Raw genomic sequence first — 9,286 nt, forward strand, 5'->3', positions numbered from 1 at the left:
TCTGATTTAAAGCCTTAAATTAGCCCACACATGTGACTTTTCTCACTACTATTCGTTGAAATAATTCATAAATTCATGCAAGTTCCCACTTGGAGGTGAGGGGTGGGAAATTTTCTAAACATGTGACTTTCCCTTTGCCAATGGGTTGCAGTTAAAAGGCCCACTCCTAAAATCCCCGGTGACAAAAGGCCCGAGTCGAAACGCCCGGGACAAAATCCCCACGGCGACAAAATGCCCGAGGCAAATTCCCCGCGGCGACAAAATGCCTGAGACAAAATCCCCATGGCGACAAAACGCCCGAGATCGAAAATCACTGGAAACAAAATCCCCGTGGTGATTTTGTGGCCGATTTTTTGGCGATTTTGTTGAGGAGATTTTGTCGCCGGAGCTTATGTCCTCAGGGGGTTTTGATGTCGGGCCTTAATTCCTCTGGGGCCTTATGTTCTCTGGGGTTTTTGTCGCCTTGGCTAATGTTGGCGGGGGTTTTGCACTGGGCCTTATGTCGGTAACCCCAATAACAAGTAACCCTTAACGAGTTTCCTTAACGAGTAGGTATGCAATGTTGACCTATTAGTATGAAGGCATATTTCATATTTATCTTTAGTCATTAAACTCCCGTTGTGATATCCCCGTATCGCATTGGCAATTTTCCCCCCAATTGGTTTTCGGTCCAACTGTGTTCATTTTATCTTTGAGGGCGAGCTGCTGTGTCTAAAGCAAGGAGGGTTGAAGGGAAGGAAACTTTCTTGACACGTGACTTTCCCTTTGTCAACCAGAAAACATGCACTTCAGAAATTCAGTCGCTCTCAGACCCCCGTCGAGTTAACATCGTGAATCTGCTTGTGGAGCAGTGTTGCCAAACCTCACGCATTTTCCTCATACCATATTTACTCATAGAAGCTGCTCTCCTTTTTTTCCTGAAATGCCGGTGTAAAAATGGGAAAGTGCAGCTTACGGGAATCCTCCAGACTTAAACGTAAGCCACATTCCATTTTCTCTCAAATAGGGTAGTTTCCTTCATCAAAGAAAACGAAAGGCATTGATTGCGATTCGTTACCCACCATTAGTGGATTCGTAATATGCAAATTATTTCGTTTTTGAAATACCGATTCAGACGAATGGCAATGGTCCATTTTTATCCTCATTTGAAAAGGGCCAGATTGGCGCCCATGCGATGCCACTCCACGTGACGTCACAGGGACCTAGTTTCTATAGGAGTAGATAGGAGTTATACATCGTCTGAGGTTACCAATGCATGCATGAGGCACAGAGCTCAGGGAAACATCCTTTAATAATCACCCATTAAAATTACTTAAGTTCGGAAAGTTTTCTTCATTCGATAAGGTATTAATAATCCTTATTTAAGCCAAGCGCTACCAGCCAGCAGGGTACTCAGCTACCCGCTAGCGGCCTGCGTCGTATCAGTGCTCAACTCGCCTCAAGGTCACCTCACAGGGTGGCAGCGGGAACCAGAAATATGTCACACGGAGAGATTTCCCGGCATTCATACTTAAGCGTCGCGTTTTTGGGCGCTTGAAAATTTTCACTTTTCATTTAATCGCGAAAAATAGATATCGTCATTTAAAAATCTATAAGTGTGAAATATGTACTGCAGGGGTAACAATCTTTCGATTTAGGCAAGAAAAAATAATAGGAACCACCCTATTGTGTACGTGTTTTTCAAGTGTGTTTAATGTTTTAGTTACAAATTTCATTTGATGCTTACTACCATTAATTTCCATCATTAATGGAAATTACTCCTTTGATGCGTCAGTATGAATATTTGGATTATGTCCGTGATTTTGGTTCTACGCTTATTTCAACCCTTGTCCCTTGTACAAGATGTGAAACGTTGAAAAAAAAATGACTCTAGCACATCAATTTCCAAAAGTAATGTGTAATAATAATTGGTAAAAGAGCTTTAAAAAGGTTTAAGAGGAAAATGAAACGTGTGAATTTGTGGCAGAAATGTTAAAATGTTGTTGTTATGTGTCTTGATGTTAAATTTTGTGCTTAAAGTAAGCAAAGTAACAATTGATCTGTTCAAGATATGTGAAATAATGCTGTTATTAATGTTGATATACAGTAAAACCTCTATGTAGTGAACCTCTTTACATCATAAACCTCCATACTTCATACCACCCCTACTGTCCCGTCAGATTTACATGTTAATTTTCACGTTAACCATTCGTTATCGTCATTTGGTTCCATATGAGAGCATACCTAACAGTAAATAAGAAAAAAGATATCCAACAATCCTAATCATTTTAAGTGACTGTTGAATTAAGGGATATTACATCGTTTTCTCTTGAGTCACGACAAAAATCAAGCGATAGCACTGACTTTCTGTTATTAATAAATATGTATATGTTCACTAATGCATGCATGTTTATTTAAATGCATAAATGTAATGGTTTAACAGACAGTATTGCCTTTAATTTCTGAAGGATATGAAAAAATGGTGCTTGTCACTAAAACCTCTCTATAGTGAATCTCCATAAATCAAATTGCCTAAATTTTGGTCCTATGCCATTACGATGTAAATAGGTTTTACTTAATATGTATAATTTTGTAATCCGATGCATAGAATAAAGGGGGGTAATGAATCAAAGAATGGCAAAATGTTAATATTATTAGTTGTGTTCAGTGACGTCATGGCAAAATTAGCAGTGCGGGAATGCAATTTCATTAAATTTTTTTAGAAGTGAAATATTACTCGGTCTCTTTTTTTGTCACAAGTTTTAAATTTTATCTCAGATATTTTTGTTTTGGGTATGAATGTGTATATTAGAAATTTCGAGGAAACAAAATTGACAGAAGTGTCATTTGATTATATTATGTCTTACGTCACCAGTGCCTGAGCGGTGTTGCGGCACCATGACACCACAGGTTGTATTTATTAATTATCTGAACAGCATGAAGATTAATGTAAGGTATTACAGTAGAGTCTGTTTAATTGGGACATATCGGGACTTGTACACTTTGCCCCAATTAAGCGGCTGCCCCAATTAGCCTAACTATCCTGTATATGGGCATATACAAACGTTGAAATGATAGAAAGAAGACTAAAGAATGTTTATAATGCAACCTAAGTTTATTAAACTATTAATTTGATTAATAAATCAGTGAGTTAAGTTAATTTATTATCATTTTTAAGAATTATAACAATGTAGTTGAAAATATTTTTCACAGCCTCGGGCGACGCTGAATGAATACCTTTTACTAAGTCCTATTAAAGAAAAGTCCTATCCTTTGCAGATAATATAACAGCATGAGCTTTCAAAATAGGGTAAGAATAGGAAAATTTGTGAAAAATAAGAGTAAATCAAAGAAGGAAAATATAATAAAATAGTATTCTGAAAACAAAAAATGTTAATTTCGTCACGAGTCTATGTCGCCGACTCATGACCCAATAAAGCAGCATGCTGTCCCAATTAAGCGGAGAATACTCTGGGATATTCCTCTATTGGGTTCTGTTCTTCAAGATATGCCCCAATTAAGCGGCTACCCCAAGTAACTGGTTGACCCATTAAACAGAATCTACTGTACTTCCAAAATGACTGTAATTGTGATGTGTGTGTATGGGTTTATTAAGTTGTATATTTAACTTAAAACAGCATGGAGAAGTGCAGTATTGATGAAGAGATGATTGTGATATCCTTTTGAAGCCAAATGTTAAAAATTATTGTTTTTAATATATTTTAATTCATCAAAGCAGTGAAAATTTCAGTACATAATGTATTTGATAAGAATGTGTTGTTATATTATGGAATCTGATCTAGTTAAACCATGTCCAGTGTTATAACCTTGGTTATGAGGTTTGAGATTATTTTTTTTCACTTGATGTTGCTGCATAATACTCAAGACATATGTGATTATAGATGTAACCAGGGGTTATGGAACCTGCCCCTGTGTTTAATGCTTTGATGTTGTTGAGATGTCAAATATTTAATAAAACTTCTTGATCATTATTTCTTTTTGATTATATGACAGTAAAACCTCTGTGTAGTGAACCTCCTTACATCATAAACCTCCATACTTCATTCCACCCCTGCGGTCCCATCACATTTACATGTAAATTTATAGGCAAACCTATATGTAGTGAACCTCTTAATCTCGTTAAACCTCCACTTATCATACCAAGGAGACACCCCCGAGACGGCCTAACTACCCCCACAAATACTACCAAGACTACTAGAGACCATTAATGCAGCCGTGATTATGTATGTGGAATGACATTTTCAGCGATAAATGTTTCACCCTTATTTTTTTTTCTTATACACATTTAATATGCTGCAATTTTCACGTTAATCATTAGTTATGGCCATTTTGTTCTATATGAGAGCATACCTAACAGTAAATAAGAAAAAAGGTATCCAACTGTCCTAAGTGACCTTTTAATTAAGAGAGATCACATTGTTTTCTTTTGAGTCATGGTAAAACTCATGTAGTTGTGCTTCACAAATGTTTCACTTTTTTTTTATGCTGTAATTTTCATGTTAATCATTAGTTGTGGCTTTATTGTTCCATATGAGAGCATACCTAACAGTAAGTAAGAAAAAAGTATCCAAGTATCCTAAGTCATCAATCATTTTAAGTGACTCTTGAATTAAGAGAGATTATATGACTGGTTTCGGCTATTACACCATTAACAAATACGGAAAATATAAAAAATATGGTGGGGACAGGTTTACATATATACAGTAAAACCTCTATGTGGTGAACCTCTTTACATCATAAACCTCCATACTTCATACCACCCCTACGGTCCCATCAGATTTACATGTAAATTTAGAGGCAAACCTCTTTATCTCGTAAAACCTACACTTATCATACCAAGGAGACACTCCCGAGATGGCCTAACTACCTCCGCAAAACTTACCAAGACAACTAGAGACCATTAATGCAGCCACAATTACGTATATGGATTGACATTTTCAGCAGTAAATGCTTCACACTTATTTTTTTTCTTATACACATTTAATATGCTGTAATTTTCACGTTAACCATTTGTTATGGCCATTTTGTTCCATATGAGAGCATACCTAACAGTAATTAAGAAAAAAACATGTCCAACTATCGTAATCATTTTAACTGACATCAGGAATTTTTTGGTAAATCGATACCACTGCACAAACACTCAACAATCGCCCATCAAATCAAAACAGCTCATCTAGTAGCCTAACAATACGAATTCGCTCAGCTGGCAGCAGCCGGAGCATAACCGCTCATCTCCTAATTTCCAAGCTTCGGAGCTGTGGCGTAGCTAGGGGGTACATTCAGGCAGGGGTGCAGCCAGGAATTAATGCTGGGGGGGGGGGGGGTTTAGGTGCAACTAATAGCGGGGTGTGTGGGGATAAGGAATACCCACCAGGAAAAGCAGTAGGTGCGAAATTAATAAATTGCGGAATTTTAAGAGAAACGGTTCAAAATGGTGAGTTTTATGGCTTTCTGAGGGATATTTTATTAATACTTAAACTATTCTATTAGTAATATCAATCCAATTAAGTAAAATGGATTAAACTTAAGCATTTCTCTGAGCTCTGGGGGGGGTGTTTTAACCCCTGAAACCCCCCCTCGCTGCGCCACTGTATTCAGGGGGTCCGGACCCCCACCTAAATATGAAAAAAATGATTTTCCTTCATAAAAGAAAACAAAATTTTGAAGAATCATTAATTTTCAAAAGATTTCTTTGACAAATGAAGTTTTTTCGATTATTGAAAGTATTAAAATTAGTTTAAAACCCACCTTACTTAGTACCCTGTTTTTCAAAAATTTTCCCCCCTGGTTTTGGACCCCCCCTCCGAAAGAAATTCTTGGCTACGCCACTATGGCTACATCAGCCAACTAGTCTTTGATGAGCCTGAATCCATGAGCTGAGAAAGTACTTCAGTGATAACTTTGGAATGAAGAGGAAATAGTGTTCTCAATACAAGTACAATGCAAATACTCGATCAGGTTGAACAATTCAACGAGTTTATCGCTTTCCCGCTGGTGCCTACGAGAGGAAAATATTTTCCATGCTACTAGTATGATAAGATTACATTAAAACTCTCTTTACGGAGTTCTTTTTTTTGTAGGAGTTGACTTGGTATTCTCCTCCCTACATTATTTGGGACCCAACTTCACAAAATAGACCCCTATGAAAAAATTGCATGAACCTGTATAAAATTTGATTTGTATACACTCTTGTACATTGCCATGACAATAGGATAGTTTCCTTCATCAAAGAAAACGAAAGGCATAGATTGCAATTCGTTACCCACCATTAGTGAATTCATAATATAGAAATTATTTGATTTTAGAAACACAATTTAGACGAATGTTAACGGTCAATTTTAACCTCATTTGAAAAAGACCAGATTGGCGCCTATGCGATGCCACTCCACGTGACGTCACAGGGACCTAGTTTCTAAACGAGAAGATATGAGTTATACATCGTCTGAGATTACCAATGCATGCATGAGGCACAGAGCTCAGGGAAACATCTCTTAATAATCACCTATTAAAACTGCCTTAGGTCGGAAAGTTTTCCTCGTTTGATAGTGCATTAATAATCCTTATTTAAGCCAAGCGCTACCTGCTAGCAGCCTGCATCGTATCGGCGCTCAAAGCCTCGCCCCAAGGTCACCTCACAGGGCGGAAGCGGGAACCAGAATGACGTCAAATGGACTTTTCCCATCATCCCTACTTAGCTGTCGCATTTTCGCGCGCTTGAAATTTTTCACCTTTCGTTTAATCGGGAAAAGTAGATATCGTCATTTAAAAATCTAAAAGCGTGAAATACGTACTCCAGGAGTAATAATCTTTTGATTTAGGCAATAAAAAAATAATAGGAAACCACCCTGTTGTATAAGAGTGTATACAAATTTTATGCAGGTTCATACAATTTTTTCATAGGGGGAGTGCCCGCCCATTATATCCACACCACTGAACTAGACCCTCTCACTCATCTAATTAGCCCGAGTCCACTGCCAACTTATTGCTTTATCAGTTTTTTTAAAACCAAATATTGCTTTCGATTTTCAATAATATACTCTTATAGAAGGGTAGTGGAAAGAGAATAATTTATCACCAGGCATAGAATTGTGACCATCTCAATACTTAAATACAATGCTGGTGGCTGACGATCAGGTTATAGTACAAGATAAAGAGGACAAACTCCAGATGGCAGTACACAGACTACACCAGTTGAGCAAACTATATAAGCTGAGAAATTTAAAAATCCAAACAAAGACTATGGTATTTTTAGGAAGCAACCCGATACGAGCAAAAATTATTACTGAGGATCAAGTCTTGGAGCAAGTGTCGCACCTTCAGTACTTAGAATGCGTTATAACATATGACGAGGAAACGGATATTATAAATAAAGTCAACATTTTCCAGAGAATATGTGGCACAATTAGAAGAACTCTGATAAAAACAAAACAAGAAAAGAAATACAAATAAAATTTTATAAAGTGATGGCAGTCCCTACTCTACGGATCAGAATGTTGGGTACCGAAAAAGAATGAATTAAGGCAGATAAAATCATCAGAAATGAAATTTTTAAGATCAGTAAAAGGCTGCACAAAATTGGATAAAATGAGAAACACTCAAATAAGAGTTGAACTGGGTGTCGAGGCAGTCACTGACAAACTACAAGACTACAAACATAGATAGAAAGAACCGAATGCCAAATGAAAGAATTCCTAAACAAGCAATGGAATATCAACCATTTGGCAAGAGAAGTATAGGAAGACCAAGAAAAAGATGGTAATGTGGAGCCGGAACAGGCTTAGTAGCCTAATCCTGGAAGTAAGAAGAAGAGTAACTCACGTTTTTTTTAAACTGTGGAATTTAAAAAAGATTTAATTTATAGCGTTGATTATGACTAAGGTAGTGAACACGAGGTACTAAAACACAAGTCCGTCACATTAATAGTACTTAAATTTTGTTAAAAAATTGCTTACATACAAAACAAAATGAAGAATTCGTTTCAAAGTATGAATATTGCAGCATGTGCCAAAATGCTTCTTTGCAAAAATCATTGGCAATATAACCACTTCACGACGAATCACTTATTATTTGTGTATGTTTATGTGTAATTGTTACTTTTTCTTGCTACTTTTTGCTTTTTGAGTTCATTTTTTCATCTCGAATCGGTCAAGAAGTAGACGTTGAATCAAAAAATGAAAATTGCAGGTCTCATTATATTTCAAACTGTATCGCAATCGATAATTTAAATAAATACTTGACCAGCCCATTTGTAGATTGAAAAAAAATAAAATTACGATGTACGAGCTGCATATCGAATCTTTCAGCGTTTTATAAAAATGTGAAATAAAAGGTCGCATACGATTCGGCTGTTTGAAAATAGCGGTCTCACTCTTGCAGCGCTGCGCGGAACATTCGAAATACGAAAAAGCGAATAAGAAGCACCACGAGATGGAATAAACAAAGGATACTGAGAAGAAGTAAACGGTTTATCTGTGTCTCTCTCTGGTTGTCAAGTAAGTAATTTAGAGTGTAATGAGTTTGCAAGTCACTGTTAATATTTTTTGGCATCAAAATTTACCACTCCTCGCGTAAAACATTGATAACTCTTTAAAGATGCCTGCGATGTTTTTAGTGGTTTTTCTTCTAAAACTTGAGTTCCACGAATGTTAGCGCTCTGCTAATCGAAATATGGTAAATATCTCGTATTACGGCATTTTCTTTTGTCCGTATACTGCTTCCTCTGGAAGAATAACCATCAGGTAGAACGTACCTCCTTGTGTTTTCTCGGATATCAGTCTGGTTTTCTTTGATTCAGGCTTATCGACGACTACGTTGCTGATTTGCCGTTGAATTAGGGTTATAATCTCTTCAGTTGGGTCATGACACACAAGAAAGCATGCAAATGGGTTAATCTTATTGCTAATGGCTTGAACAACAGAATACTAATAGAATGACAAATATTTCTGTTTTATAGGATGTTGCTATTGTGGTGGTGGACTTCAGTCCTGATCTGGTTGGACTACAGTTGGCAGACAGCCTTGTTCGTCACGTGGGGCCTCTGCAGCATCTCGTTCTTCGTCTCTGCCTTCATACATCGAGACAGACACAATTGTCAGCAAACGTTTGTGGATGGGGCGTCGAGGTATGGCCCTGGAATATTGTTGTATCCCGACTTAGTTTTAACTGTCGATTAAATTACATACTCTCTTTATGCGTGGCCATATTGCACCTTAAATAGAAGACAGGACAACTTAGTTGGCCACAACTTAGTTCTACAAGTACTCAGATGTCAGAAGGTGGTTAATAT

Source organism: Ischnura elegans, assembly GCF_921293095.1.
Source record: "Ischnura elegans chromosome 13 unlocalized genomic scaffold, ioIscEleg1.1 SUPER_13_unloc_2, whole genome shotgun sequence".
NCBI lineage: Eukaryota > Metazoa > Arthropoda > Insecta > Odonata > Coenagrionidae > Ischnura > Ischnura elegans.